This window comes from Juglans microcarpa x Juglans regia, chromosome 5D, assembly GCF_004785595.1.
Source record: "Juglans microcarpa x Juglans regia isolate MS1-56 chromosome 5D, Jm3101_v1.0, whole genome shotgun sequence".
Classification (NCBI taxonomy): domain Eukaryota; kingdom Viridiplantae; phylum Streptophyta; class Magnoliopsida; order Fagales; family Juglandaceae; genus Juglans; species Juglans microcarpa x Juglans regia.
In genome coordinates, this window is record NC_054602.1 from 9,879,657 (window position 1) to 9,896,612 (window position 16,956).

The window sequence follows — 16,956 nt, forward strand, 5'->3', positions numbered from 1 at the left end:
GGGATTTTTGAAAGGATTTAGTACACGTGGCAGGCACCGAGCTCGTACCATTTTGGCGCTCGTCCTAATTCAAATTTTCGCCTGATGCGCATTGCGCGCTGCTTGTCTTCACGGATGTTGGTTTGGATAATGACATTAGATGATTTAAATGAGTTAAATAAAATATTATTATTATTTTAAAATAAAAATTATTTATTATATTTTATATAATAATTTATAATAATAAGATGAGTTTAAAATATTTATATATCTAAATAAGACTTTATAATTGATCCCTCATAATTTTTAAAGTACATCATTCTATTTTTTTTTTCTTTTTCAAATAAAATGAAGTGTTGCAGCGTCAATATTTGCAATCATACATTTATTAGGGGTAAAAAATGGCATCCTGTTTTACAATATCTTTGAGAATATGGTAGGGATGAACAGGAACCAGCCGGACCGACCTATGCCGACGAAGACCGGCCGCTAGAGTCAAGAACCGGTAGAAATTAGTGGAGAACCGATCGGCCGGTGGCATAAAATAGATAAAATTGACGTCAGCCAGTTCGATTCTAATTTGAACCTGATTCAAACCATTGAACTGGTTGATTAAATAAATATATATATATTTTCTATATATACACCATAGTTAAAACGACATCGTTCAATTTAAATTTAAGTGAAACATAGTCGTTTTAGGCCTCGTTTATTTTTAAAAACATCTCATCTCATCTAATATCATCTCACCTAATTATTACAATTTTCTCAACTTCCAATACAAAATAAATAAACAATTCAATTTTTTCAAATTTAAAAAAAAAATAATATTAAAACATATATTCTAACAATATTTTATTCAACTTTTTAATTTTAATCTCAATTTATCTCATCCCATCTCCGAAAACAAACGAGCCCTTATACTTTAAGTGTACAAAAATAAAAACACAAGCCACGACATCGTTTGGTTTAAGCTTACTTTAGGATAGCTGTGTTAAGATATAAAATAAATAATAAAATTTATCTCTTTCCATAAGCTTAAACTTTTGTGATAAGTTCTAATTTTACATGATATTAAAGCAGAGGTCCTGAGTTCGAACCCTAACTCTATACTCTACCCCATTTAATTAAATATTTCATGTGTTAGACCACCTATTGAGGGAGAGTCTGGCCCACGTGTGAGAAAGAGTGTTAAGATATAAAATTAATAATAAAGTCTACATCTTTCTATAAATTTAAGCTTTTAGAACAACTAATGATTTCACAGATTCGTTAATCATAAGAATGCATGAGTTGAGGTGATTAGGGGCAAGCCTTTGATTTGGACTTTTTTCCTTCCCTCTTTACATGAAGTATATTGTGTCGATCATGCATAATAATATAATATATTAGTTTATTCAAGAAGAATCTAATATAATTTTTTTTGGAAAATGGTAAGGGATCGATATCTCCCACTTTGCAAGTCAGCCGATATCCAATTGGATCAGCATAATCATTAATCCTTATCCCATTCTAAAAATACCTGAAGAAGAGCAACATGATTTCCAGATTTTTGTTATTGTGGCAATGGATCATCTGTGGTTCATAAGGAATAAATTTGAACATGATTTTACAACTCCAACAATTTCCATATATGTAGAATTTGTTTTTAAGTCTGTTAAACAGCACACAAGAGCATGGGCAGGAAAATAAAACCAGATTGAGGAGCACGAAGATAGACAACCGGATGGATACCATCTCATTACATTTGATGTAGCCATGAGAAAGGAAGGAACTATACTTGCATCGATTTGTTGGGCGGATAATGGGGAATTATTATTTGCAAAAATTGATCTCATCAGCAAGGTAAGCTCAAATGTCGAAGAAGCATCTGCAGTCTTAATGGCCATCAAAGAAGCGGAAAAATTGAAGCTCGAAAAAATCATTCTAGAAGGCGATTCAAAGGTCACCATCCAAGGAATCTTGAACACCTCGCTATTTCAAGAATGGATCATGAGTCCAATACTCAACAACATCAGACATCACCTACAGTTATTCAAAGATTGGAAGGTGAGGAAAATTCATCGATTACAAAATCGATGCGAGCATCATCTTGCGCAGTGGGCAGCGGAAACGTAAGCCTTTGGTAATATTCCTCTAATCCAAATTTCACCATCACTGCTATAGTTCCATAGTGGGAAAGATCCACCCATCACTGATGTATTTTGTAAATTTTAGTTTCCAAGGCTACTTTGTAAGTGTTATTTTATCCTAATGTAATCTTGCTTAAAAAATAAAATAAAATAAAATAACACATTCTACTTTGTTATGAATTAAAAAATACTATAGGTTGATTTTGTTACACAAAATTAAACTATCGCATCTCATATTATCATTATAATTTTTTCAAAGTTCCACATAAAATATAATAAACAATTCAACTTTTTCAAATCTCAAAATAAAAATAATATTATAAAATAATATTATAAAAATATTTTATTCAATTTTTAACAAAATATCTCATCTCATTTAAATTGGATAACCAAGCCTATTTCTATACTCGTGGGACTCTCTATGGAAGGACCTAGCTAGACTACAGGGAGCTGCATTCTTCCCTATGCTATTATAGACAATAAAATATATATAGTACTGCGAAGAATGTAATGTATCAGGCACTATTTACTCTCATACCCAATAGCTTTTTCATAGAGTATGGATATGTTTTTCATAGGGTGTAAGAGTATTTTTCATAAGATGTAGGTATGAGGTGGTGAATAATGGCTGATGAGAAATATTTTTCTAGTACTACATAAATGTCTTTTTTTTAGTAAGCCAACGTGGATATTTGGTAGGGGTGGCAACGTGCACATTTGTCTAGTTGGATGAATTTTTTTTTAACAAAAATTATATGATTTTGTTAAAAAAGAAAAGAAGAAAGATGATCAATGAATAATTTAATACATAAAAAAAACATTCTAAACTAAGACAAAAGCTCTTCAAAGACAGATTCTAAAAAGTACCTAATTAAACACATTCTTTACATAAATTGAATAACATACAAAATCACCATTCAATTAACAAGCTCTAATTGAGAGATTTTTTTTTAATCATGGAGGACAGCACCTCCAATTTATTAAAAGAACACTCACTTGTGGCGGAGGAAGTCCTTTATAACAAGTATCGAAAAATTCAATACTATCAACAAGCCTCCTAAATTAAAAACAAATGCAATTATGAAATTCACACATAAGGTAAACCGAGTTTGTCCAAACGAATCCATCCTCTAAGCTTCTGCAGCAATTTCCTCTCATTATTCCAAATCTTACTTTCACCATGCGCTCCCAATTTTGCCATAAAATCAGCTAGAGAATTTCATTTCCTAAAAATATGAGAGAGAAAAGTTCAATTCTTGAAGGCCTTGCAAAATCATATCTCAATAGTTCTCCAAGTACCATACTCCACATCTATCTCGTTTGAACCAATTAATCAAGACCATAGAGTCTATTTTGATATCCACATTCGTAAGACCCATCCTCTTGCAATGTTTGACACCTTCCAACACACCCAAAAGCTCTACATAGTTATTGGACCCTGGAGGCAATGAAACAAAGTATGCAAGAAGTAAATTCCCAGAATAATCTCGTATCACCCCACCTGCACCAGCGGCACCAGGGTTCCCAGACTGCATCCATCCGTGTTCATCTTCATTCTTCCCTCTCTTGGTTTCGTCCATTTCACCCCCTTGCACACTTGTCTCTCAGTAGCACCGCAGGAATATTTAAATCCTGAAGGATCAACTAATCCATTCTAGTGAGTTTAGCCAGTTTCACTAAGCTTTGGCCAATGAAAGAGAGCCAATGCTTTATATCTGCCCACACTTTCTCCACCAAGACAGTACAATCTTCCATAAGAGCCAGGCAACATCTCGCCCAAAGTCTCCAGCTCACGATAATTAGCAGAGAACCAATTAGTATACCTATTTGTGTGCTGCATTTGACCCTCCAAAACCAATACTGGATATGTTCTTTCCAATTTCTATGCCTTACATTGACAAGTCCGAAGTGCCTTCCACATGTTCTCCTTATTTCCTGTGCAAAATCCCATGCAAACAACACGTGATTAAGGTCATCGTACCCTCCTTCCCTGCAGTAGTCACACTTAGACACTATATTAATTCCTACTCTTCTGATACGATCATCTACACTTAAGCAATCATTAAGTGCCTTCCACATTATTATTGAAGCCTTCTTAGGGATGTATTGGTTCCACACCCATTCAGACCATTGCATTTCCAGTGCTCTAATTCTCACACAGTCCCAGGCACTATTGGTTGTAAAATTACCATCCATATTCTTCATCCATACTAGCACATCTTTACCTTCTCTTTTGCTTGCAAAAAAAGACAGGATCTCGTCAATTTTACTAACTCCCACTAGGCTTTAGAACAACTCAATATCCCAACCATTTTCGATTCGGAAATCAATAACTTTGAGTTTGGGATTAGATATCACTAGGTGTTGATTGCAAATAGGAGCATCATTCACCCACTCGTCAAACTAGAAAGATACTTTGCCATCTTTGATCAACCATTTCGATTGGTCGAGGACCATGGGAATATATTTTTTAATAGCTTTCCAAAACCGAGAGCCCTTATTAGGGGTCGTCAACGATAAATGTCCCTCTCCCACATATTTACCTCTAAAGAAAGCAAATTTCGAGTGAAATGCCATCTGTATATCTTCAAAATTTCCTCAAACCAATACCACCTTCATCAGTCGGTTGGCACATTTTACTCCATGCCATCCACTTCTTCTTAGCTTTACCCTTTAGCCTCCCCTCAAAAGAAGGAGCTTAGCATTCTATTAAGCATCTGAATGGTTACCTTTGGGTCCTGCAATACTGCAAGTAGATGAGAAGGCATACTTAATAACGCATGTCTCAGTAAAATGAGTCTTCCCCTAGTCGAGATCAGTCACATTTTCCAATCCCCAATTTTCTTCCTTACTTTGTTCACCATTTCATCCAAATCTTTGGCCTTTAAGCGACTAGTAACAATAGGGACTCCCAGGTATTTAAATGGAAACGTACCTTTTGAAAAACTAGTCAACTACATAGCAGCTTTCTTCCTTTCAGCTGTAAATTGTTTTGAAAAGTAGATTGCCCTTTTTTCTTTACTAATCCATTAACCCGACCACTCTTCATGTGTTTTTGACTTTCATGATGCCCCAAAGAGATTTCTTCGCCCCATTAGCAAAAATGACCACATCATCCACATACATGAGGTAAGAAATCAACGACATATTTCTAGGCAAAACAAACTGACTAATCTTTTTCTCCAAACTGCTTTTATTAATGAGTCGCGAAAGCACCTCTTATAATATAATAAAAAGGTATGAGGATAATGGGTCTCCTTGGCAAAGCCCTTTTTCCCCTCGAAAGAAACCTCTTATTGTTCCGTACATTATAATGGAGTACCATGGAGTAGAAATACAACCTTCAATCATACAGAAAACTTGTGGAGACGCACCAAAAACTAGGGGTGGCAATATGTGACATGACCTGTTAACTCAATACAAACATGACACGATAAAAACGGGTTAGAGTTTAGCATTAATGGGTTCGGGTCAAAACAGGTTGACCCGTTTAGACACGATTGCTTAACGGGTCACTAACGGGTCAACTCGTTATGACACGTTATGACCCGTTAAGAAAATTGAATTTACCTTTATACCCTTAGACCTAAAATCCAAAAAACCCTCAAACAAGTTCATAGCCCACGCCGCCCCTCAGTTTTCATTTTCTCAACTTCTCAGTTCTAACTTCTTGTGCCGCCTCCCCCTCTTCGACTTTAACCCATAGCTCCTCAGTTCTCATGCCACCCCCCACGCCGCCCCTCAAGATCTAGGGAAGCTGTGTAATGATGACCTAAGAGCAAGGACTGCTGTCTTGGCTGACATGGATGCTGTTGGGAGGGAAGCTCAGGCAAGTTATCTCAGATTATCAACACCATGCCACTCTGGCTATCCGATTGCTCCTTTAGATTTCTATCTTAAAATTTTCTTCTTGACTTTACAAATTTCATTTGCAGCTGAGAGGTTTTGTTAAAAAAAAAAAAAAAAAAGGAAAGACCATACGCTCGGACCAAATGTAAGAGGAAAAGAAGACAAATTAGAAGAGAAGCTTCTGCCCAGCCCCACTACATTTCACTCAGATTCTTGTTGTTTTTCCCTTTTTTTTCACAAGAGCGCCTACTAAATCAAGACGAACACCACCTCCCCTCCAAATCATCATCTCCTGGAGTCAAACCCCACCACTACCCAATCCCCATCTCGGCCTTTCCTCTAATCGCAAGGTGTCCATTTCTTTCTCTCACAGAAAGGTTTTACCTCTCAGGAAATCCATCCACAAGCTCTGGTTTGTCCTTAATTACCTACTTTCGTCTCGTACTCCTTTTTTTTTTCTTTTTCTTTTTTTGTGTTTATGTGAGTTTTACATTTTGGGGATGCTTTTCCACCTTTTTTTTTTTTTTAATATCAAAAAAGGAACTTTGAAGTAGGACTGCTTCAGATTTTCTATTTACTACTATTACTTCTTCTTCTGTCTTTTTTTTTTCAAGAAAGGAACTTTGAAGTTCAGCTGCTTCAGTTTTTCTATTTATCGTTGCATTTAATTTTTATTCCAGCAATTATGTACGCAGGAATGATGAATTTGAGCTGATTGGAGATAATCAAGTTAGACTAATAACTATGAGAATAGAAGCTATGGTTATTGGTTAAAAGTATTTATTGGGGATTTTGGGTAATACAAAGAGGTGCGGTGGAGATATATATAATAAAGCGTCATTTTGTTAGTTGTCACCAATTTTTTCAGCCACTATGCATGATTGTAACGTTTTTTCCCTTTTATCCATATTTTGCTGTGACCTTGGTGCTTGAACTGTTTACGCTAGTGGCTTGCTTACTCCAACATTTAAGGCAAGTATTCGGTTTCAAATTCTTGAGAGGAATTACATGGCTCGATTAAAAATGACTTTCTTGACTCTGTTTCTTGTGTTCCACCAGATCAAGAGACCTCAAGCAAAGGAATACTTTGGAAAAGCAATATCCGAAATGTATGCCGAGCTCTCAACCTCTGTAAAAAGTAGGACTCTAAGCTTTTGTTTTCCCTGTTTTAGAAGTAAAATTATGGTGCTTTGATTGAGTTGAAAAAGGAAAAAGATATGAAAATATGCATATCTTAAATGTGGTTCTCTGGATGTATAATGCAATATCAAGATCTAGAATTTTAAAAATATAAAACTCATGCCAATGAGCACGTTTCTGGCAATTAGGAACCTTACTAACTTCTTTATAAATTAATGACTAAACATTTTTATTTATTTTTTGTGTACAAGAATTTGATTCATTTAGACATGATAGAAATAGAAAAAGATGTTAAATTGGACGAGTTAACCGAAGATGTAATAGAGTTGAGATCAACAAGGGCAAGGAGAACGCTCCACTTCCTTCTTCAAGTTCTAAATTTGTTTAGATCTGTATTTTTATCATATTTGGGATTGTAACATTAATATGTTTATAATGTGTGTTTTGTTTATTATATTTGGGATGTAATTTTAATATTATTACAATGTGTGTGGATCATATTTGCGTGTTTATCATATTTGGTACTGTTGGGATTTTAATGTTGGTATTTTTATTGTTTGGATTATAATTTTAGACTTGTAGTTAATTTTTTATTTTTTATAGATATTATTTATATTTATATATTTATATAAAATCAATTAGGTCAAACGGGTCGGGTTGTGTCGTATCGTGTCTGTTCAACCCATTAACGTAAACGGGTTGAAACGGGTCGTGTCGTGTTGTGTCAATTTAATTCTTATTTATTAACGGGTCATAACGGGTCATGTCGTGTCAACCCGTTATCTTACCGTGTCGTGTTCGTGTTGACCCATTAAGTGTAATGTACATACCTTAACACGACACGAACACGATTTGACACCCCTACCAAAAACAACCAATACATGTAATAAAATATCCCAGTCAACACGATCGTAAGCTTTAATCATGTCAATCTTCACTCAAACATTACCATCAACATCTTTCCTATTAATTGAATGACACATTTCTTGTGTTAAAGTAATGTTTTTAAATATACTTCTACCAGGAATAAAGACATCTTATTCAAGGGAGATCATCTTTGGAAGCAAATGACTCAGACGAGAGACTATAATCTTTGAACAGATTTTATAAAACACAGAGCAAAGAGTAATCAGACGAAACTTATCAAAACCTGACGGTTTGTCCACCTTCGGAATCAATACCACATGTGACGACATAAAGGCTCTAAGTAGCTCCACTCCTCGGAAAAAAGTCCTTCACAGCTTCCAACATATCTTCTTTGATGATCGACCAACAGGCTATGTAAAAGCCAGATCCAAATCCATCTGGCCCCGGGCAGCTGGAACTTGGAATACTAATAGTTGCCTCTCTCATTTCCTCCATATTAGGCTCTGCAATAATTCTTTGATTGACTTCGCCCGAACCACCTGAGCAATTAAATGTTCCAAGTTAGGCAACGTACCTTGTCTCTCATTCTTCAACAAATCTTGAAAATAATTCATTGCCCCTTGATGAATAACCTCAGGTCCTTGAATCATCTCTCTATTTGGCAATCTCATTTCCAAAATGACGAAGTGCTTCTTCTTGTTGATGACTGCATGAAAAAATTTAGAGTTACGGTCTCCATCCTTCAACCAGTCCAGTTTTGCCATATGTGACACCCAAAGGTTTTTCTCTGGCCATCCAAGTATCCAACTCCAGTTTAGACACAATAAGATCCTGCTCAATATCTGCATTAAAATCTACTAGGAGCGATTCCTCCAATCTCTCTATCCTGTTTTCTAGCTCTTGAATGTGACTTTGAGTTCTTTCAAATGCCTTATTATTCCACTCACGAAGCACCACTCTAATTCTCTTAAGTTTCCCTGCAAACTTCCATAATCCAGCATTAAGGCTATGCACTTGTCAATTATCCTCTATCAATTTTAAAAAGTCTGCGTGTTCAATCCACATTTGTTGAAATCTGAAAGGGGCAGGACCCAATTTAATGTGGTATCCATCCAAGAGAATCACCAACAGCACATGGTCTGATGTGGTCCTAGGAAGATATTGAGTAGTCGCATGTGGAATTCAAATAAGGCAGTTCACATCCATAAGGCTTCTGTCCAACTTCACCCAAATTCTCGCCAAACCCTGCTGACCATTACACGATGACAAACTATTCCCTTTAGTAGGCATGTCTACCAGGCAACAATTTTGAATCCAAACATTAAAATCTTCCATGGCCACTCGAGTACACAGCCTTCCCCCTCGACGTTCACTATCCGACCGAATAATATTAAAGTCCCCACTCACTATCCAAGGGATATTCGTAGGCACAACACCTTCTAAGTCTGCCCATAAAGCTCTTCTATCCATTTGATTACATTTGGCATAAAACAAAAGTAAAAATGAACTCTTGGTCCTTCTCCTTTACCTTTAATGTAATAAATTGGTTACTCATACTTACGATCTGGACAACTACTTCATTACACCACAAAATCCAAATCTTTCCTTCATAAGATTCATTAGTGATGAATTGATCACACATAAACCTTTGAGGAAAATTTTTGATCCTACTTACTACTGTAAATGGTTAAAAAAGGGCCACCACTTTTGGTTTGAATTGCCGTAACAACTTCTTGAGCCTTCTTTTCGAGGTCCCAAATCCTCGAATGTTCCATGCAAAATACGGTCCTATCATAAATTTAGTTTGATTGGGCGTGAAACCACCCTCTTGGAACTCCTAGCTTTCCCCAATTTTCCACGGTTTCTGTCCGTAGAACCTTCATTCACTTTCGAATCTGATCTAACTTCCTTGAAATCATCCATCATGATGTGCTCATCCTCTTCCCCGTGTTCCGAATGAATTTCATCCACTGGCTCTATTTCATTGCCATATTCATCAAGAGGCACCGTGTCAATCTATACTTCCTCACTCTCCTTCAAACTTTCCTTCCCAATCCAAACCTCAGTAGATGTGTTCGGCTCCAAGGCAATAGAAGAATCCTTCTTCTTGTCACTAGCATAGTTTTTCGAAATATTTCTCAAGTCATCTCCTTCTTTCACCAGTTCATCATTTTCCACCGTGTAAAATGTTTCTCACACATCTTCCCATATTGGTAGCCATCCTTTCTCAACCTCATCATTATTCTCCCTCTCCGCACTTTCTCCTTGTTCATGAACACCTTCAGAAGTCACAATATGCTTGTCCTCCCTGACATTTGTATCCATATTTTCTTGATCAATGATGACTAAGGAATTTGTTGTTTGACCTTTTGAACTTTCAGCCGGCACCATACTTATGATCTCTCCCAATTTTTCCTTGCCTTAAATATCTTTTTTGACACCTTTTCCCCTTCTTGTGCCTAGTTGGTTCCTTCTTTGGGCATCCATTTTTTCTCCACCTTATATACTTTCTTTTCTTGTCCCCCTTAAATCTGCATGTTTTATCATTATGTCCCTGCTTCTTACACTGGGTGCAGTATGCAGACAAAGTTTCATATATGATCTCTTGATTCCAACTCGTTGGTTGTCCCGATGCTCCAATCCAAAAGGATTTCAATGGGATTTGAGTCGCATCCATTTTTTTAAACATAATCTGGCTCCACTGTTCTCATAGCATAACTGGTTGCGTTATCTCTTCTCATAAATTCTCCTATCGGTGCAGTGAGCATCTTTAACATTGATAAATGATAGAAGTTGGGTGGTAAACTAGGGAGAACCACCCAGACAGGAACCCGTGAAGGTTCTTCATCTTTATTAAAAAATGGTGTCCATCTAAACACACGGTATTGCACCCTTTCAATCTCGCAAGCTTCCCTTGAGAGTGCTTTGTTGAAATCTTCTTCTGATGCCATGCGAATAAAAATATTACGGGCGCCTCATCGTGGAAACTATTGGCTGCCTGGCAAGCCCCCAATGGCTTCGAATAAATGATCTAATGGAATCAATGGACGATCTCATCCGAAGGAACTTCAAACCCAATGAGAAATGAAATGGTTCGGTAGAACGATCTATTTCTTCTTTGGAGAAGAGGAAACAAACCTCTCCATCAATCATCTTAGGAGGACATAACGGAACCTCAACCTTTGGCAAAGGTGGAGGAGCCGCCATAACCAGATTCGCGAATGTCCAAGGACAACCTGCCGGGAGAGGCAAGGCCTCAGCGGCCGCCATGCAGTCACGAAAGAACATTAGCCCTAATAGAGCGTGAAAACTTTTTCTCGATGTCTACTTGCGTGTCTAATTGAGAGAATTGCACATCCAAATCACCAAGTTACATAAATGTTATTAGGTTTGACATCTAGGTGAGCAATTCCTCTTTCATGTATAATCTACAACGATTTTTGAGTGCAATCACGTGCAATCTTCGTGACCTATATATGTGAAGAGAATCATAAAAAACTCCTAAAGAGCAGAAAAAATCTATCCTAATATCAAAATGAAAAAATGTCATATGAAATATAAAAAACTTATCAAAAAATTGAAAAAAACAAATTACAATCTCAGGTCTACAACCTACCCACCAAAAGTTGCATTAGTTAGTTGAGCCCAGGAGACTCAATTTGCTAAACAACAAAAAAATTTCACTTCTATCTCATTTATTCATTTATTCCTATAAGCACTTATAGATCATTTATTATTTATATAGACAGAAAATCATATCTAATCATGTACAATATTAGCATATTACTTACTTCCACATCTCTTCCAGAACTTCTCTTGACCTTCTCAGTGGTTGGCAATGACTCCTTAATCAACAAATTATTATGTAGATGAACTTTTTAAACATCCTGCCTGCTATTAGCAGTCTCTGTCTTCTTTCCACTTGATAGTTTTCTTTGCCCAACCTTTGAGCTTTCGTAATCCAACTTTTCCCCAAGGGATTTCCATCTTGCAAAAATATTGGTTAATTCCTGTGCCATTTTTATTTTTCAATTAGAAAATAATTGGAGTGGAGGTTTAAAGAAAAAAAAAATATTATGATGATCAAATAAGACAAACATGAATAATAATACAAAATTTTCTCTTGAAGGAGCATGGGAGCGACGGTCTATGTAGGACCTACCTTCGTGATAGCAATCACGAGGCTCAACGTGCAATGCACGTTTGCCCAGTTTAAAGAAAAGATAAACACAAAATTTTACTGTAAAATCAAAATATATATTAAAAAAAAAATATTGGGACTCCAAAATGAATAATAGACAAAAAAAAAAGATGGAAAACTGATTGATAGAATACATAAGGTATATAACCAAAAATCTTGGATACCAATAGGAATTAATTTAAATTCAATAAGGTGCTTAGAAATATGTGGATGTAGAAACTGGATAAATTAGATATGATAGCAAAGTAAAGACTCAAAGTAATTAGAATTTGTCGCTAAACTACCATATGATTGGTGTATGTTAAGTATAATATATTGATAATTTTTTTAATAGTAGTTAGTATTGAATTATATTAAAATATAATTATCAATATTAGTAAAATTTCATTGATAATTTTATTGTTAGGATAGCGATATAATTACATATAAAATATAATTTTATACTTTACACTTAGAAATATTTTAATAAAATTATCAATATAATTCCTTATATTTTACTAAATACAACAACTACATCCAATCCACAAATACAACTGTTGACAAACCTTATTCTAGGCAGCTATACTTAAAGAAAGAGGTTTAAATCCATACAGAAGAATTTATTAATTCACTCACAAATTATTCAAAGATTATTATCATTAAAATATAAATACCAACCTCAAAACCAGCAAAAGTCATATAGAATATACAAAAAAAAAAAAAAAAAAAGAAAGCCCATGAACATAGTTTGAATTATCTCATTCGAATCTAACATAATAAGTATAAAGGAGTAGCAGTCTCTGCTATCAAAGTACAGATTTCTCAACCACACTACTTAGTAAATCCTTACTGTCCACCAAAAAAAAAATTCCTCGACGTTAACAGGATTTGGCCTAGGATCTAGAACAGTCATCAGAGCTTTCTTTCCAAGAGTTGGGCATTTGAAAACTCTTCATTTCTTATAAATCTTGATATTTTGAAGGAGCAAAACCATGCATGAAAAACAAAAAAGATTGAGCATGTAGTAATAATGAAAAATGAGCGATTACCATTACAAACTCAACAAAAGCGATATGAGTGGAATGGTTGTAGTCCCCTAGGCCCTAGTAGCCTCAGGCCATAAACCTGCATTAAAAAAAAAGGGTTATCCCCATTAGTGCATTTCTTGCATATGGCAATCCAACTATCCAAGCATTAACAAGAAATAAAATTTCAGAATTATATTCGAGGGATGATCACTGACCTCTTCATAAACTGATTCAAAAAAGAGTTTGACATCAACTTAAGAAACCTGTGCAAAATGAACCAAAACAATTTTGATAAAGATGATCTTGTAGGCACGCCACAGCCCATATTCAATGATAGAACTAAAAATGATAACCTTCTTGTCAATATTTGTACAATAGATAGTTCTCGCACATATCTCACGTTCATCTTCTGTTTGAAAATGAAATAACCAATCAAATCGATACATAATAAAGTAACTATAGATAACAAAAAATGCAATCTTTATATGAGGTAGGCTCCCTCACCCTAGGCAAAACATTTGGGTTAACCTGTGCAATAGCTGTTTTATAAGGCAAGACCCTCACAGGGTAGAATCCAAATGTTTTGATTGAGTAATCATCACAATTCATCACCACTTAAAGAAATTTTAACTATGCACCATATAAATACACATTAACTTCATTGGTAAACTAAATAAAGGCAAAACAAAGTATAGAATTAGGGTCACCACATATTCAGTAGTCAACAACCTTCAATCATAAAAGCACTTGTTCAAGACCAAAATCTCAACCACCCTATGCCAAAACCACATATGTAGAAAAAGTCCCATTACCATTCCACAATTGATAAATAGAGCTGCAAGCTGTTCTTCTGTGACCTATCTCCCAAAAACTTGTAACTTTTTTTAGACGCCTTAATAGTTCAAGATGTTATAGCCCGTAAAACTTGTAACTTTTTTTTTTTTGCAATAGGCTATCCAAAAAAAAATTGAAATCTATATATATATTTTTTCAAAAAACAAACATGCAAAAAAAAAAAAAAAAACCCTTTTCTTCAAAAGCAACGAGAGACTTACAGGAAAAACCAAAATTTTTGCTTAAAGGGTGGTTGAGCCGAAATCAGTGGCTAATAGTGGTGGTTCTCAGCATTGGGGTTACTCTGTGGTGAGGCTCATAGTGGCATTGCCGTGAGAAGTGCGATGGGGCTGGGCGTGAGTTTTGATGGAAGAATCAAAGTGACAAAACGGTAGCCAATTGGCTTGGTGGTGTAGGTCACTGTGTGACAGCCATGCTTAGGCATGACGACTGAGAGGGGTTGGCGTGGCCAAGGTGGTGATGGTTGTCCATGGCGCGGTGGAGCAAAACAAAACTAAAGGGCAAACTACGATGGAGAGAGAGAGAGAGAGAGAGAGAGAGAGAGAGATAGAGAGAGATCTACCCCTATTGGAGTTGGACGATGGCGTGGAGAGGCAACGAAGATGCGAGTTGGAGGGGAGATGTGGGAGGGCATTTTGGGTCTAGAGAGAGAGAGAGGGAAGAGGAAAAAAAATGTGGGAGGTGACACAAATAGAATAAATGAAAAAAAATATTAACACAGTAAAACCATTCCCTTGAGATGACTAAAAGACAATTATAAGACAATTATATTCTTAAACTACACGGAAACACATGCACTAACTTAATTAACAGAAGGCTAAAATTGGTAGGACATAAAAAAATGAATGAACAAATTATACTATTCATTACTGTTTATAAGCAATAGGCACTTATTATCATAATAATACGTGTTGTATCGAACATATATGCATTACCATTTTATATTGCATGGATTAATCCGGATTCATTGAGCAATTCAATTTCAGTTTTATTTAATTTCTTAAGAGAAAGGTACGTACGTACTGGGGGATCAGAGACTAGCTATTAAGTTAATATCCTTATGATGAAGGACACGAGCTAAGTTGAGTTAACGTGGCAATTAGTCAATAAACGTGGCGACATATTTGAATTTCTCCTGAAGATCGTTGAAGATGAAAGATGCTAGGATAAGCATTGGCAAAGTTATACATTGAATCTCACAAATTGCCATTTACGTGCTGATTTTTTTGCAGATTTTCGTTAGACAGAAAATTGATTTATTTCCTTCTTATTTTGTCGTTACTTTCCAATTTAAAAGGAATCTCTTCACTGTCTTGAAGCCCTGACCTCCATTGTAGGAGTGAAGGATTATAATATCATTGTGTTGCTTTAGCAAGTTGTCTCTATCTCTGGAAGACACAGCTCTTCCTCTGTTTTTTTCTTTTATATAGCTTCCGCTACGTCACCTTAATTTTGAGTAGTAGACGTAACCTACATATATAGTAAGTACCAATCTATTATCTATTGAGAGTCGCCCAAAAGGGCTTAGACTGGCGGGAACCACAAACAATATTAACATTTCCTCAAGATGAACATAACTGACCTAAATTTTAGTCCCATCCCTACTAAATGACCTAACCCTTTTGTTTAATTGTGTAATTAGGTCATTTCAAATTTGCAGGTCATGCTAAATATTGTCAACCTAAGATCAGATCATGAGATCTTTACATGATTATAGATAAAGCTCACAAGATTAACGTACGTGACATACTAAGTATATATAGCATCATTGCAACTAAGCTAGCAAGATCATGTACTAAATCATTTTATATTCCTAGCTTAATTAGGTCATGTAATCATCGATTCATCCATATTTTATTATATGGAAACTGAGGAGATCCCTACTGATTCTGTTCCTAATACCAACTTGGTAAGTCCTCAATCCTCTGGTATTCCCCTTAACGTGGATGATAATTTTGTGGAAACTGATAATATCCCACTAAATGAGCTCTTAAATTCAAATAAGACTGCATCTGCTCACACTTATATCAGTAGGGATTCAGCTCTTGACAAGATTAATTGTAAGGTTGGAGTGGGTGCTGTAATTCGAGATTGGGAAGGGAAGGTGAAGGCTACTATGAGAATGCAGCATGATTTATTTCCTGGTCCTTTGTTAGCCGAAGCTTTTGCAGCTAGCTCTAAAAGCTTCTGTTTTCTGCAAGTCACTAGATGACAGGATGTTATACTGGAAGGAGACTCACTGCAAGTTGTTAACTGTCTTCAATCAAGCTTAGAGACATACTGCTATGTTGGAACACTGATCAATGACACAAGGACTACTTTAGGTTCCTTCACTTCATGGTCTGTTAGGCATACTGTGAGAGCTAATAATTCTGTAGCTCATGCCTTGAGCATAAGTGCACTTAGCATTAGTGACTTATCATTTCTTTGGATGCTATTACTCAATGTATCCAAACTTTAGTTTAAGCTTTTTTCAATAAAGGATACTCTTTTCATAAAAAAAGAAAAAAGAAAAAAAGAATCATAATTATGATTGAAGATCATGTAATTAATTAAGTAGGAGACACTAACACTGGAAAATTGCAGCTAACCTGGAAATATATATTCTCAATCAGAATATATATTTAGTAGGGCGAGATTTGTCCGGTGTTGGGAACTAACGTAGTACTTAAGGCATGCAACCAATTACCAGGAATCTCAAAAGATCATGTAAGATTCAAACCTTGCAGCCAAAGCATGCAGATACACGATTCACTCTTACAATAATCCTTGTATGAAAGATGAATTCTCCAGCAATCAACACTACGATTTTCCAAGAAAATACTATGTAGAATACACTTTTAACTTCTAGCTAGTACGGTGATTAATTAACACAGTGATGATCGAGGGTGAAATCCTAGAAGATGATCGATCTATATAAAGGGAT